At 37.4% G+C, this 13,668-nt stretch overlaps 1 long non-coding RNA gene across 1 annotated transcript in view; it reads right to left on the bottom strand.

Moving 5' to 3' along the window:
- The window catches only part of LOC144340926 (uncharacterized), a 101,354-nt gene extending 89,806 nt beyond the window's left edge, over positions 1–11,548 (bottom strand). The window contains exon 1 of the long non-coding RNA XR_013417473.1: positions 11,478–11,548. This is a non-coding gene — a long non-coding RNA (uncharacterized LOC144340926). The remainder of the gene's footprint in view (positions 1–11,477) is intronic.
- Positions 11,549–13,668: the final 2,120 nt, after the last annotated feature.

The raw sequence follows: 13,668 nt of genomic DNA, 5'->3' as shown, positions 1-13,668 counted from the left end.
TTTTATGGAACAACAGAAGACAACCATAAGGTCTGACTGCCTGCAGGGTCGGGCAAAAACAACCATATTTTTCTCCTTGCAGAGAGCCTATAAATGGACGTAAAAGTAGGAAAAATTTCACTAAATTATTTTCCTATCAAGGAATATTAATATTAATACCCTGGGAAAATAATGCATACCCTGGGAAAAGAAGATCTATAAACAGCTGCTCTGGGAAGTCTGTTTTGAGCAGTTGAGATAAGGACTGAGATAAGCCCTGGTCTCCTGCAGAACCCTCAGGCTTACTAGGGCTGGGAAAACTCAGCCCTGGTAAGTTTGTGCTCATACCAGTTCTCTGCTCTTGAACCCTGTTTTCTGTTGTTTAAGATGTTTATCAAGACAATATGTGCACCACTGAACATAGACCCTAATCAGTGGTTCTGCTTTTGCCCTTTGCCCTGTGATCTTTGTTGGACTCTTATCATTGGTTCTGCTTTTGCTCTTTGTCCTGTTCCCTCAGAAGCATGTGATCTCTGTTAGACCCTTATTAGTGGTTCTGCTTTTTTACCCTTTGAAACATGTGATCTTTGTACCTACTCCCTGTTCTTACACCCTCTCCCCTTTTGAAACCCTTAATAAAAACTTACTGGTCTGAGACTCAGGCAGGCATCATGGTCCTACCAATATGTGATGTCACCCCTGTTGGCCGACACTTATGGAAAATAGAAAGAACCTATGTTGAAATATTGGGGGCAGGTTCCCCCAATACTCCAGGTTAGAAGTTAATTTTTAAGTGAGAGGTTTTTTTTTTTGTTTGTTTGTTTGCTTATTTGTTTGTTTGTTTTTTCTTTTTAGAAGATATTTTACTAAGCTAGGAATGATAAGGATCACTGTTTACTTTCTCTATAAAGTTTTGATTATGAAAAATGTTTCATGAGTTTTTGTCTTAAGCTGTAGCCAATCTGGTGTGTTTTGCATGTGTTTCTGTATGGTCAATAGTAAGCTTTGCTGTAGGCCTCCATCTTGTTTTACATTATTGGGTGCATGACCTATAACCACATGGCAATGCTGCTTTTAGTCTCTGCCATTTTACAATGGCAGCTGGGTTCAATCCTGGCTTAGGAAATGAGGTGTTTTTTCTGGTTTGATGTCTGCTTGACCTTTTGCTTCTTGTTGATTCTCTTCCCCTTCACAAACAGTCTTGGATTTTCCTTTCTCTGAGCCTTTACTAAAGTTTGAAAGCCAGAAATGTTGGCCGCTTTGCATCTGTAATCAGTTCCTTCCAGTGGGTTCTTGGCCTTGCTGACTTCAGGAATGAAGCCACGGACCCTCAACGTGAGTGCTACCGTTCTTAAAGATGGTGCGTCCAGAGTTTGTTCCTTCAGACGTTCAGATGTCTCCGGAGTTTCTTCCTTCTGGTGCATTCGTGGTGTCGCTGAATTCAAGAGTGAAGCTGCAGACCTTCAGAGTGAGTGTTACAGCTCTTAAAGGTGGCACATCCAGAGTTGTTTGTTCCTCCTGGTGGGTTTGTGGTCTCGCTGACTTCAGGAATGAAGCTGCAGACTCTTACGGTGAGAGCTACAGCTCATAAAGGTAGTGTGGACCCAAAGAGCAAGCAACAGCAAGATTTATTGTGGAGACCAAAAGAACAAAGCTTCCACAGTGTTGAAGGGGACCTGAGCTGGTTGCTGCTGCTGGCTCAGGTGCCAGCTTTTATTTCCTTATTTGGCCCTGCCCATGTCCTGCAGATTGGTCCATTGTACAGAGTGCTCATTGATGCGTTTACAAAGCATTAGCTAGACACAGAGCGCTGATTGGCACATTTTTACAGAGTGCTGATTGGTGCATTCAAAATCCTCTAGCTAGACAGAAAAGTTCTCCAAGTCCCCAGTCGACCCAGAAAGTCCAGCTGGCTTTACCTCTCAGCTTGGCAGGCCTAAAGTCAGGTAATAAGAGAGTTAAAAGGATTTTCTTAAAGAGTATTCAGCTTAATTAAAAGTGGATATCAAAGTTATATGTATATTTAAAAGACCTTTATGCTTTCTTGGATCTTGTTATGCTGGAAAAGTTTTTATCCAGTTGGCTCAATTTTTTTTTCTCCATTTGGTCTTGCTACTCTTAATGCATACATGAGAAGTCAATAATCTAAGAAAGAGGTTGGCAAATGAAAAATCTTATAGTCAATGGATTTTTTTTCTGCCTGTCTACATAGTTTTATATGTGCTGTGTGTGTGATGTCTATAAAAAGAGTGCTAATTAATTGGCCTAAATGAAGATAAATGCTTAGATCAAATATTATTTAAAAGGGAAGATAAAAGCTGTGGTTTTATCTTGCTGCTTTATTTTATCTTTCTGCTTTATTTATCACAATAAATCTTGCTGCTGCTTACTCTTTGGGTCCACACTACCTTTATGAAATCAAAACAGACTTAAAGATTATTGATGAAATGCAGGTGTTGTCAAAATGTCAATATGTGAACTAAATTATGCAGGTCAGACACTAGGCTTGCTAAATATTTTAAGGTTATAAACTGCTTTTTTGGTTTTTAGAACTGATTGACTTGCCTTTTTCACAGTATGTAAGGCCTGATGACATATGAAATTAATCAAGCCTTTATTATTCCAGAAGAAGTCAAACCTTGGCTACACCTTGTACACAATAAAAACAACTTACCACATTTATGTTAAAGTTAAAATTTGATAGGGGTTATAACATTTAACATTATAACATTATATAACATTATGATATGTAATTCAGACTACTGGAAATAGATTTACATGGGTGATTTGTAAGAATAGTAAAATGTGATTTTAGTAAAAGATTATAAAAAGGCATGGAAATGTACATTTATGCCTAGGGTTGAAGGATTGTTTTGAATTAGATAAGATAAAGTTGAAGGTTTAAACAAATGATGGAAAGATTCTAAAAATTAATCTTGCAAAAACTGTATGTGTGAACATATTTACTAAATTCAAAGGGGTATTATAGGATTTTTCTCTAACTTGAGTATTGAAATAAAAGTACAATAAATGTTTGTTGGCACTAATCTGCTCTTTAGCAAAATTTGTAAAGAGTTATAAAAGGTTTTTGCCCTTTTACACTTCTGAGTCATTATTTTGGCAAAATTAATAACTTATGGTAAACTGGAATTCTGTTTTATAACATCAATTGTTTTAAACCTCCAACATATTTAAGAGGCTTCCCAAAATCTAAGTTCCACTTCAAAACTCTTTCCTAATGCCTGGCTTTTGTATGTTACAGAGGGCCTCTGGAGTATCCAAAAGAGAGTTAAATGGGAAGTTTTTATATGGTTAGTTGTATGAAATAACCAAAATGATGTTCAATCTTCTTTAGGTTGTATTTGGTGAATAATAGTAATATATTTTCCAAAATTGCATGGGGTTTCTATAATTCCAATGTCTAAAGAAAATGCTATCAGTCATAATTAAGGTTTTTATGTTAAGTTATTGTAAACCACAGTGATAACAAAACTTATCTGTCAATTGTGTTTCTGACTGTAACTACCCTGAACATTTTGTTATTCACAGACAATTGTTGTCTTGTTTTGATCCTTTTCAATGGATGGTCTATAATAAGCTATAGGACTCTGACAGGTGCTCTCAAATACAGGTTTCTCATAACCATGCAGATCATGACATTGGAATAAAGGAAAAATGTACTGGACAATTAAGAGCTGAAATGTTCACAAATATCAAGCAAAACAAGAGCAAACTAAATACACTGAACTAATAGAAAGCTGAAGTAATCTTTTTGACTTTTGGTTGAAACATTGCTAATTTTTGTTTTGTTTTTGAGAGCCAAGGAAACTTATTTTGAGTTGTTTATGGTCTTTAATAATTGAAAAAGCTATACTCCTGTGAACAAAATTTGAATCATGCTTGTTTCTCTCTGCCTGGTTCCCCTAGGATTTGGAAACTATCTGTGAGTATTCTTAACTTGTGGAAATATAGTTGTTTGCATCAGCACAGTAAGAATTTATTTGCTTTTGCAACAGGATGCAATTGAAGAAACTGGTGTTTTACCAAGGCTCTGACTGGAAGGGTATGCTTCCCTTCAAGTAGTCAAGGTCAACTTGCAGAGCCAATAAAAACCTCGTGGGAAAACTGGCCTCATACCCTTGTCTACACAGTCCCTGTACAGGGTTCCTAACCTGCCATGAGTAAAGAATGTCACTTTCAACAGGTCCAGGAACCACAGGCTCTTGGGACCTCAAGAAGAGAGGAGTTTACCCAACTCACAAGTATTTGAGGGTACAAACCCATGGCTGGGCTCAGCTTTAAGGTCTTATCTGAGATTCCTTGTGGAACAAGGTCCCATCAAAGCCAATCTAAAAAGCCTATGTAGAAATAATTATTCTTGCTGCAGTTTATGCAAATAATCAGGCCAAGTATAAGACTAAAATCTGTTTTCCAAATAAAGAAGCCCCATCATGATTTGTTTTTAACAGAAATGAGGACTAGAGAGAGAGAAATCATGTTTCAAACCTTACCATCATTAGATTCTAGATTCACTAGTTTTTCGGTTTTTTTTTTGTTTTGTTTTGTTTTGTTTTTTTTGCCTACATGTTAGACTAACTCTGTTCCTGTGAACCAACCAGCAATCTCCAGCAACAGCTCAGAAAGAACAACAGGAATGGGTGATGTAAAAATCTGGATCAATATTCTAATTCTGAGCAAATATCCTGCAAATCCTGGCAGGTGATGGGGATAAACAGGATGCCCATCACCCGGAGCATTCCTTTTTGGGAAAGCAAGACCAAAGCCAAGCCACATGCACCCAAATCTTAGCAAGCATAACTATAGCCACCAGTTATTTGGGTGTGTCACAAGACATCCTTTTCTCTCCCTTGTTGGAGGAGGACTCAATTCCACAGCTTCACCTTAGCATTCAGCTTATGATAAGGAGTCCATGCAATCCTCACCCTGAGACACATTTTTGTCCCAAACTCAATTCGAAGTTTCAGGTCAAAGCCCTAGGAAAGAAAACTAGATCTGAGGAATATAGATGCAGATTATAACAACAACAACAAAAAAATTCATGGATAAAGGCCATGCTGCTATCCACGGCGTAAGTGAGATCTAGGGAATTCAAAGGCTACTGAGAGTGGGGGAGATAAGGCATATGTGGGTAAGAGCAGGTATTCACACCCATTAGACCCCTCTCTTAACATTGGTGAAAACCACGTTTACACCCATCAATAGCATGCTGTTGTGTTCAGCAGGGCTGGGGCATACAAGGATGGAGGAAAGAAAGACAAATGCTTCACTGCACTGTCCCTCACTCACTTACCCTGCATATTTGCTTGGAAGAGAAAAGAACCAGGGATGTTTGCTACCCTCTTTCTAGATGAGTAGTCATTCATCTTTAGTCTGTACCCTTTTTGAATGCATCCTGAACATCTGTGATTGCTCAGGAAAAAAAAAAAAAAAAAAAAAAAAAAAAAATTTCTTTTTTCTTTCTCTGTCTTCTCTTCACTGATAAGAATTTGCATCTCTGTACTATGGAACATCCCCCTCATATACATCCTTCAAACTGGGAAGAGTTAATTTCCCAAAGCTTAGACTGGTTGACTTCCAACTGGGCTTAGGGAAAAGTAACCCAGAATTCTGACATGGCAGCAAAAGGGTAAAACTTTTTTTTTTAACAAGCCAGGCTTTTGTTGCCCTCATCTTTGTGGAAATTGGTAAAAGGCCTTGGGATTTTGAGCTGTCATTACCCACTCTTTGTTTCATTGTGATACATGTTTTCTAACAACATGGTTTGTCTCTTCTCACCTTCAGGTCATCAAAATCCAAACCTCACAATGCAACCAGAGCCTGAAATGCAACCAGAGCCTCCCTTTTGTTGGGAACCCTTAGAAAGGCCTCTGAAGGAGCTCTGACTGCCTTTTATCTAAAACAGCACCCCCTGTCAGAAGAAACGAGTTACAGCAATCTTCCTCCTTATCCTTATTTTAATGGCAGTTAGATGTACTTCTTTAGAGGGGTAATGAAACAGACAAATGCTAGGCAGATAAAAGGGGTCCCCTGAGAATCTCAGACCCACCCAACAAGTGGTTACATCAGATGCTTTTGTGCAGATGAGGGAACCTATCCAGGACTTTTGTCTGAGCATGCCCACATGTGCACTGAGGAAACAGGGTGGAGCCACAGGCAGGGTGAGGAGCCTGGCATCTTCAGTTCCTGTGTGATGGCCTGGGATTCAACCTGCAATGTTGGCAGGGGACAGTGGGGCGGGGGAAGGGCGGTGGGGCGGGGGAAGGGCGGTGGGGCGGGGGAAGGGCGGTGGGGCGGGGGAAGGGCGGTGGGGCGGGGGCGCCGGGTCGGGGTGGGGGAGCTGTTAGCAGGGCTCCATCTTGCTTTGCTGAGTATTTTTTTTTCTTTTCTTCCCCTTTGGGCCAATGAAATCCTGCTCTACTAGACTTTCAATGTGTGTGTATGCCTAAATTTTCCTGGTTGTGTGACAAGAACCTGGTTTTAGCTGAACTACTGGTTTTGCTGCAACAACTAACATTGCTAGGAAGTTTTATTCTTAGGAGGTTGCGAAGAATCATGTTCCATGGAAATATGGGGAGGAATAAAGAGAGAAGAAAGAAAAATATAAAAGGAGGGAAAAAGGGACCAAGGCCAGATTATGACAACAAAGGGAAAGCAATGCTGCAAAACCGATTCAAGCTATATTATGAAAAATTACAAACATCGATAGATAGGCACAAAGGTAGTGTGTGTGTGTGTCTGTGTGTGTCTGTGTGTTTGCCATTCTTTCTCTCAAAGGTTAAGTTGTCTAGCTTCAGTGTTCAGGGCTTTGAGAAAAGCACAGTTTTAATTTCTAGTGATAGGATTTCTAAAAATGAAAAGTCAGAAAAATTGAATTAAAAAAAATGAAAACCATTAGTTTGAACACTTGTAGCCAGGGAAGAATTCAGGATCCAGCCTAAATTGTAGACAAATAATAAAAACTGAAAATCAATGGACAAGGTTAGAATCTAATAGCAGGTGCTATAGTTTCTTTTGAAATATAATTTTTCATTCTCTAGTCCCCTATTTGTACCAAAGACAAATCATAGTAAGACCAATTTATTTGTACAATAAGTTTTAGTCTTATTATACTTGGCCTGATTATTTGCATAAAGTGAAGCAAGAATAATTATTGACCAACGGACTCCTTTTGAATTGAATTTGCTGAAGCTTTTTCATAAAGAATCTCAGATTAGACTTTTAAAGGCTTCTTCAGCTCAGCTAAAAGTTTATCTGTGTCTGCAAATACTTGTATGATTTGTGTGCATTCCTTTCTACTCAAGGTTCCCAAATAACTTGAGGTTTCTAGGTCTGTTGGAAAGTGGCATTCTTTACTTACCGCAGATCAGGAACTCTGTGAAGAAACTGTACAGACAAGATATAAAGGCAGCGTTTCCAAGGGACTTTTATTAGCTCTATACAGTTAATTTCAATTCCTCAAAGCAGTCTATTCATATTTGAAAATATGCCATTCCAGTTAAAGCCTTTATAAAATTACCAGTGTCTCCAACTGGGTCCTATTACAAGAGAAAACAGATTCTTCTAGAAATTATGCAAAAAACTATATTTGCCACATTTCCAAAATCTGGCAAAATCAGGTAGGGAGAAATATGTTTAAATTTTGCTCAGAAGAGTATATTTTACTGAATTGTTAAAAAGTTGTTAAATAGCTTAATAGAAAAAAAAGTTTTCTTAACTCTGAAAAACAACCTGAAAAGAGTCATCAATGTTTCAAACAAAAAACAGTCGTGAATATTATGTCATTCCTCTATTCAGTCCATAGCAATTAATTCATTCCATTTGATATTGGTAACCTTGCGATATTAGTAGCCTTGTGAACACATCAGCTCTTCAACAAGACACTTGGAAGTTTTATTTCTACTTATTTTATTTTTCTCTAATGACACAATCTCCAAGGTTATCAGAAACCTGCATTTGAGAGCACCTGTCAGAGTCCTTTCAGTGACGTTTCCTAATGAACCACATTTTAGCTAACAGCTGATTATAAACTGCTTTTTGAGAAGTATCAAAGTAAAACAATAATGGTCTGTGGATGACAAAAGTCTTAAGACAGCCATGGTCAAAGACACAATTGACCAAAAAATTTGGCCATAAGATAAGATTTCCATAAATTTCTTACAATCTTTTACAATTTTTTTCACCTTTCTGTCTCCATTAAGTTTTACCCATTATTTTTTGTCATTTCTTCAATTTAAAACAATCCTTAAAGGTCATTAAAGTAGATTAAATTATTTTCTCTTTAAGAAAGACTATATCTGCATGTCTTTTTACAAACCCTTTACTAAAACACATCCTACTTTTTTTTATATTTTGTGCATAGAATTCTTTGTCTTGTATCTAGTAGGTTTTTGTTTTGTTTAAGACAGAGTCTCACTCTCACTCAGGCTAGAATGCAGTGGTATGATCTAGGCTCACTGCAACCCTTGCCTCCTGGGCTCAAGCAATCCTTCCACCTCAGCCTCCCAAGTAGCTGGAACTACAGGTTCACACCACACCCAACTACTTTTTGTAGTTTTTGTAGAGGCACCATTTTGCCATGTTGCCCAAGCTGATCTGGAACTCCCGAGCTCAAGCAATCTGCCTACCTTGGCTTCCCAAAGTGCTAGGACTATAGGCATGAAAGAGTTCAGTAGGATAGTAGTTCTAAATATAAATATTAACTATTTATTATAGTAATAATAACTTTTATTTTTAGTAAAAAAAAAAAAAATCTTTAAACAAGTAATTTTAATTAGATATCATATGTAAGGTCCAGAACAAAGGAAAATCCCTGAAGTTAGGCCTCATCATGACCCCAAGAGGCTCAAATCTAACAATAAAAGTTTATAGACAAGCAAGTATCAAAAGTACTACAGAAGCAAACTTTCAAGTCTTAAAACATCTATAAGAGGCAGCATCTGACCAATAAACCAATGGACTCAGACAAAATGTCAAGATTAAATTTGAAAATGTTTCTCTTTTATTACACCAATAATTTTGAAGTGTCTTTGTTTCTGAAAGATTGCTAAAGTTAGGTCAACTAAAACATTTGAGTTGAAGTTTCTATGTTTTTGATAAAATATATAACTGCTGACTTTTAAAGCCATTTAATACGTTATTTTATTTATCGTGGTGGTCAAATATCACATAAACATGACACGTATGAACACATAGAGATACAGACTGAGAAGCAGATCTCACAGATTATAAAATTCTTCATTTACCAATTTTCAAAGTTTCTCTCTCCACTTTATCAGTCTCTTCCAATTTCCTGCTTTATTGCTCTAGGTGATTGTTAGCTTGGCAATCCTAAATTTGCATTTCTAAAGGGATAACTCTTAGGTAAAACGTAATAGAAAATTTTCATCTAAAAGTACAGAGATAGAGAATTTAAGCTTTTCTTTTTTAAGAATTTTGGGTGTGTCAGAGAAAGATTTAAAAAATGGATGGAAAGGTAACCAAAAACCATATAAATTTATTATAGGATTTTTCAAGGAGACCAATTTTATTTAGATAAGTGCTTTTAATTCAGTCTATCTTTTAACTGGACAATTGACCTCAGAGTAGAGCTCATACTGAAACTTGTGTCAGAGGAGTTCAAACCAGAGATACTGCATCTTGAGTGAAGGCTAAGAAAATGAGGCTGGGACTTGCTGGGCTGCATTCCAAGAAAGTTAGGTATTCATAGCCTCTAGATGTTTATGGTTAAGGGCCTGAATTGGCCCTTATATCCTGATATCCTGATATCTGGTGAACAAAGGCATTCCTAATTTTGCTTTAAAGATAATAATATTGATTCTTGCAAAATATAGTAATTAAGACAATTAATCCATCATCACAAACCCTTGTAGCAGAATATGTCTCCCCATATATACAAGCATTGTAGCTAGGGTGGACACGTTCCTCCACTTTCTTTCACGAACGTCCTACTCTGTCTATGGAGTAGTTTTACTTTCCCCACTTTATTTTCTTAATAAACTCGCTTTTGCTTTGCACTGCAGACTCACCCTGAAGTTTTTCTTGTGTGAGATCCAAGAACCCTCTCTTGGGGTCTGGTTTGGGATCCCTTTCCTGTAACACTTGAGTTCTCAAAATAAGAAATGCCATGAAGACTGGGCCACACAACATTTTCACAGTTTATTTAGCTACAAAGACATTCCCCTGGGGCTGGTGGGAAACTGGACACCAATCAGCCCACCGTGTGATCAGCCTACTCTCCACTCATTATACACACCAAAATCAATTTTCTTACAATGCAAACTCACTTCTAGTACCCTCTCCCCCTCATCCCCCACAAAGCTACAAAGATTAGACAGTGGAATGCAAAAGAGAGGAGAGTTTTAGATCTGAGAGGACACTGTCCATTTGCAACCCTTGAGATTCCTTGAGGTAAACAAAGAAATGGCTTCCAAAAAGGAGTCTGTGATGCCTTCTCTGATTTTTCTTTAGGGATTTCAGGCTATTAGAATATCTGTTGTTTCCTAATGTGGCACAGAGAGTAGCAAATGGAAGGAGAGTGGCCAATAGAAATAAGTAAGAAAACAGTGAGAGCACATGTGGCTAACAGGGACTTAAAAAGAGTTAAATTTAGTTTTAGAGACAGAGAGAGAGAGTGAGTATAAGGCCTCTGTTCTCTCTCTGTAAACATTTCAATAAATTTGATATTTAGACTATATAGCCTAAATATCAATTTTTATGAAGCCAACTTTTGAGTATAGAGCTCTTAAAAAGTACTTTCAAGTCTCTTATTAGATTTTTTGCTGGGATAAAGACAATTGAAAGATTACTAAAGTTATGTGAGCTAAAAGATAGTTGAGTTGAAGTTTCTGTGTTTCTGATAAAATATTTAATTGTTAACTTTTAAAATCGATTAAGAATCAAACCCATGCCATGAAAGTGAAAGTGCAGAATTTTAACTATTAGATCATAAGGTGGAGTGGACTTTGTGTTCCCTAATCAGGTAGCAAACGTAAGCCATGACAGAAATTTTAATTACCAGAGCTGTTTTAGGTTATATTTTTGCTCTTAATTTAGTCAAGAGAATTTTTAAGGCTAGTTATTGCACTATTGTGTGTCCTTTTAAAATGTGCTATTTTCATTAATTGTTCAGAATAAGAGATCTCTAAAATCTTTAAATTAATAGCACAGAGAGAAAGTCTAGGAAGGTCATCTGGTTATGTAAGTAAAACCCCTCAGATAGTCAAATTCTTTATCTTTCTTAATCAGCCAGGGTTTTTTAGGTGGAACTTGACTTCCTGCAGCTGCAAGTTTTCCAGAAGATATCAGAGGGGCCAAAAGTTGGTCAAATCTAACAGAAGATGAACTAAACCAAAAAAGCAAAAGGAATGATCATGTACTTTACATATGGCCAACATCTCTCAGAAGTTATAACCAGCTGAAAGTAAATCTTGACTTTCAGCTATTCAATCCCCAAACAATGCCCCAAACCTGCTCCTTACCTGTAAATAAGGCCCAAGTTGAAGACTGCTCTCCACCATTAAAGATACTCCCAGAAAAGGAGTTCTCCAGCAGAATGAACCTCAGATCTCAACCAAAAAATAATTGGAAGATTAATACTCTCTGGAGGGAGAAGTTCCTGGCCCTCAGCCCACCATCGAGTCAGATTGATAAAGAGCTCCACCTGGTACCAGGACCCAATAGGAAAATTACTGCAGACCAAGGGCCAAACTAAACTCTGAGAATCTCTTTCCAGTTACCAAAATGTAAACTAAAAGGTGACAGAGACAGATTTCAATTGATTAGAGGTTTATTTTGCCAAGATTAAGGATGCACCCAGGAAGAAAGAAACACAAAGTGCAGTGGAATCTCTAACCTGTGCTTTTTCCAAAGAGGGCTTGGAAACTTCAATGCTTAAAGGGAAAATAACAAGCAGAAAAGGAAGAAAACAAAAGGAGAGAGGGTAGGCAATGAGACTAGTGGTTGCATTCTCATAAAGGAACTGATTAGTGCTCATTGAATCTACATTTTACATGTGAAAAGAAGGGAGTAGTATGGGAGTCAATTATGCTTTCGTCTAACTCTGTATGTTACAGAAGATAAATTAAGTATCTGAAATTATAGCTATCCATTCAAGAGCAAAAGCAAGGTAGTTTTTTTTGTATCCAAGCTTAAATTTCCCTTTAGCACAGTGAGTTTAGAGTTTATTTTTCTTTTATACCTTCAAAGGAACATAAACACTGCTTTATCTCTCTCTCTCTACATATATAATAAATTAATATATTATTGAAATATTTATATATGGTTCATGCCTGTAATTTCAGCATTTTGGGAGGTGGGGGCAGGAGGATTGCTTGAACTCAGGAGTTGGATACCAGTCTGGACAACATAGTGATATATTGTCTCCACAAAAAATTAAAAAATTATCAAGACATGGTGGCATGTGTCTGTAGTCCCAGCTACTTGGAGGTTGAGGTGGGAGGATCACTTGAGCTATGAGGTTGCGCCTGAAGTGAGCCATAATCAAACCACTGCACTCCAGCCTAAGCAACAGAGCAAGATTCTGTCTTAAAGTATATATATATACATTTGCATATGTGTGTTTGAGTGTATTATGTTTCATACTAAAAATGTGAATATGACGGTGTTTTTTTTTACTTGAATACCTGTAGAGGTTTTGCTTTTGCATGTGTGGCCCAGGACTTTAATTTGGGATTCATGTATATAGAGACGTGTGAATTGCTGGTCATAATCAGATGGGCTCATGAGAGAAAGAGATGCTAGACTGTAGACCACTATAAATATCTCTTACTTTCTACTTTATATTTTAGGACTTGTTACAGGTGTCTCACGCGTCTGTGTGAAGAGACCACCAAACAGGCTTTGTGTGAGCAACAAGGCTGTTTATTTCACCTGAGTGCAGAGGGCTGAGTCCCCAAAAAAAAAGAGTCAGCAAGGGTGGTGGGATTATCATTAGTTCTTATAGGTTTTGGGATAGGTGGTGGAGTTAGGAGCAATGTTTTGTGGGCAGGGGGTGGATCTCACAAAGTACATTCTCAAGGGTGGGGAGAATTACAAAGAACCTTCTTAAGGGTGGGGAAGATTATAAAGAAGCTTCTTAAGGGTGGGGGAGATTACAAAGTACATTGATCAGTTAGGGTGGGGCAGAAACAAATCACAATGGTGGAATGTCATCAGTTACGGCTATTTTCACTTCTTTTGTGGATCTTCAGTTGCTTCACGCCATCTGAATGTATACATACAGTTCACAGGGGATATGATAGCTTAGCTTGGGCTCAGAGGCCTGACAACAGGATTGCTGGATACATATATCTAGAGTCCCTTAAACACTACAGCATTCTCCTATGGCACGCCTGTTACCACTTCATCTCATTGTTATTACATGTATCAGTATCTTTACATATGTGAAAATAATGTTCACACTTTTTTATTTCTGATAATTAGATAAGAAAAAAGTGATTATGCAACATAAAAATTGATGATAGTGTGTTATTAAGGTAAGAATTAAAATATGATAAAATTTAGAATTTAATAAAGCCCTGATTGTAAAGTAAGATTGCCAAATAAGAATAAATGACATCCAATTATAAGGTAACTTCTGGTAGAGACATCTACAACTTCTTTAATAATTGGTCATGAAATCAGAAATAATTCAGCTAAGGAGAGTCATCT

The sequence above is a fragment of the Macaca mulatta genome, chromosome 5 (genome assembly GCF_049350105.2).
Source record: "Macaca mulatta isolate MMU2019108-1 chromosome 5, T2T-MMU8v2.0, whole genome shotgun sequence".
In the NCBI taxonomy this organism is placed as follows: Eukaryota; Metazoa; Chordata; class Mammalia; order Primates; family Cercopithecidae; genus Macaca; species Macaca mulatta.
Note: the sequence above shows the minus strand (reverse complement) of the source record. Positions and strands in the feature narration are given on the sequence as shown.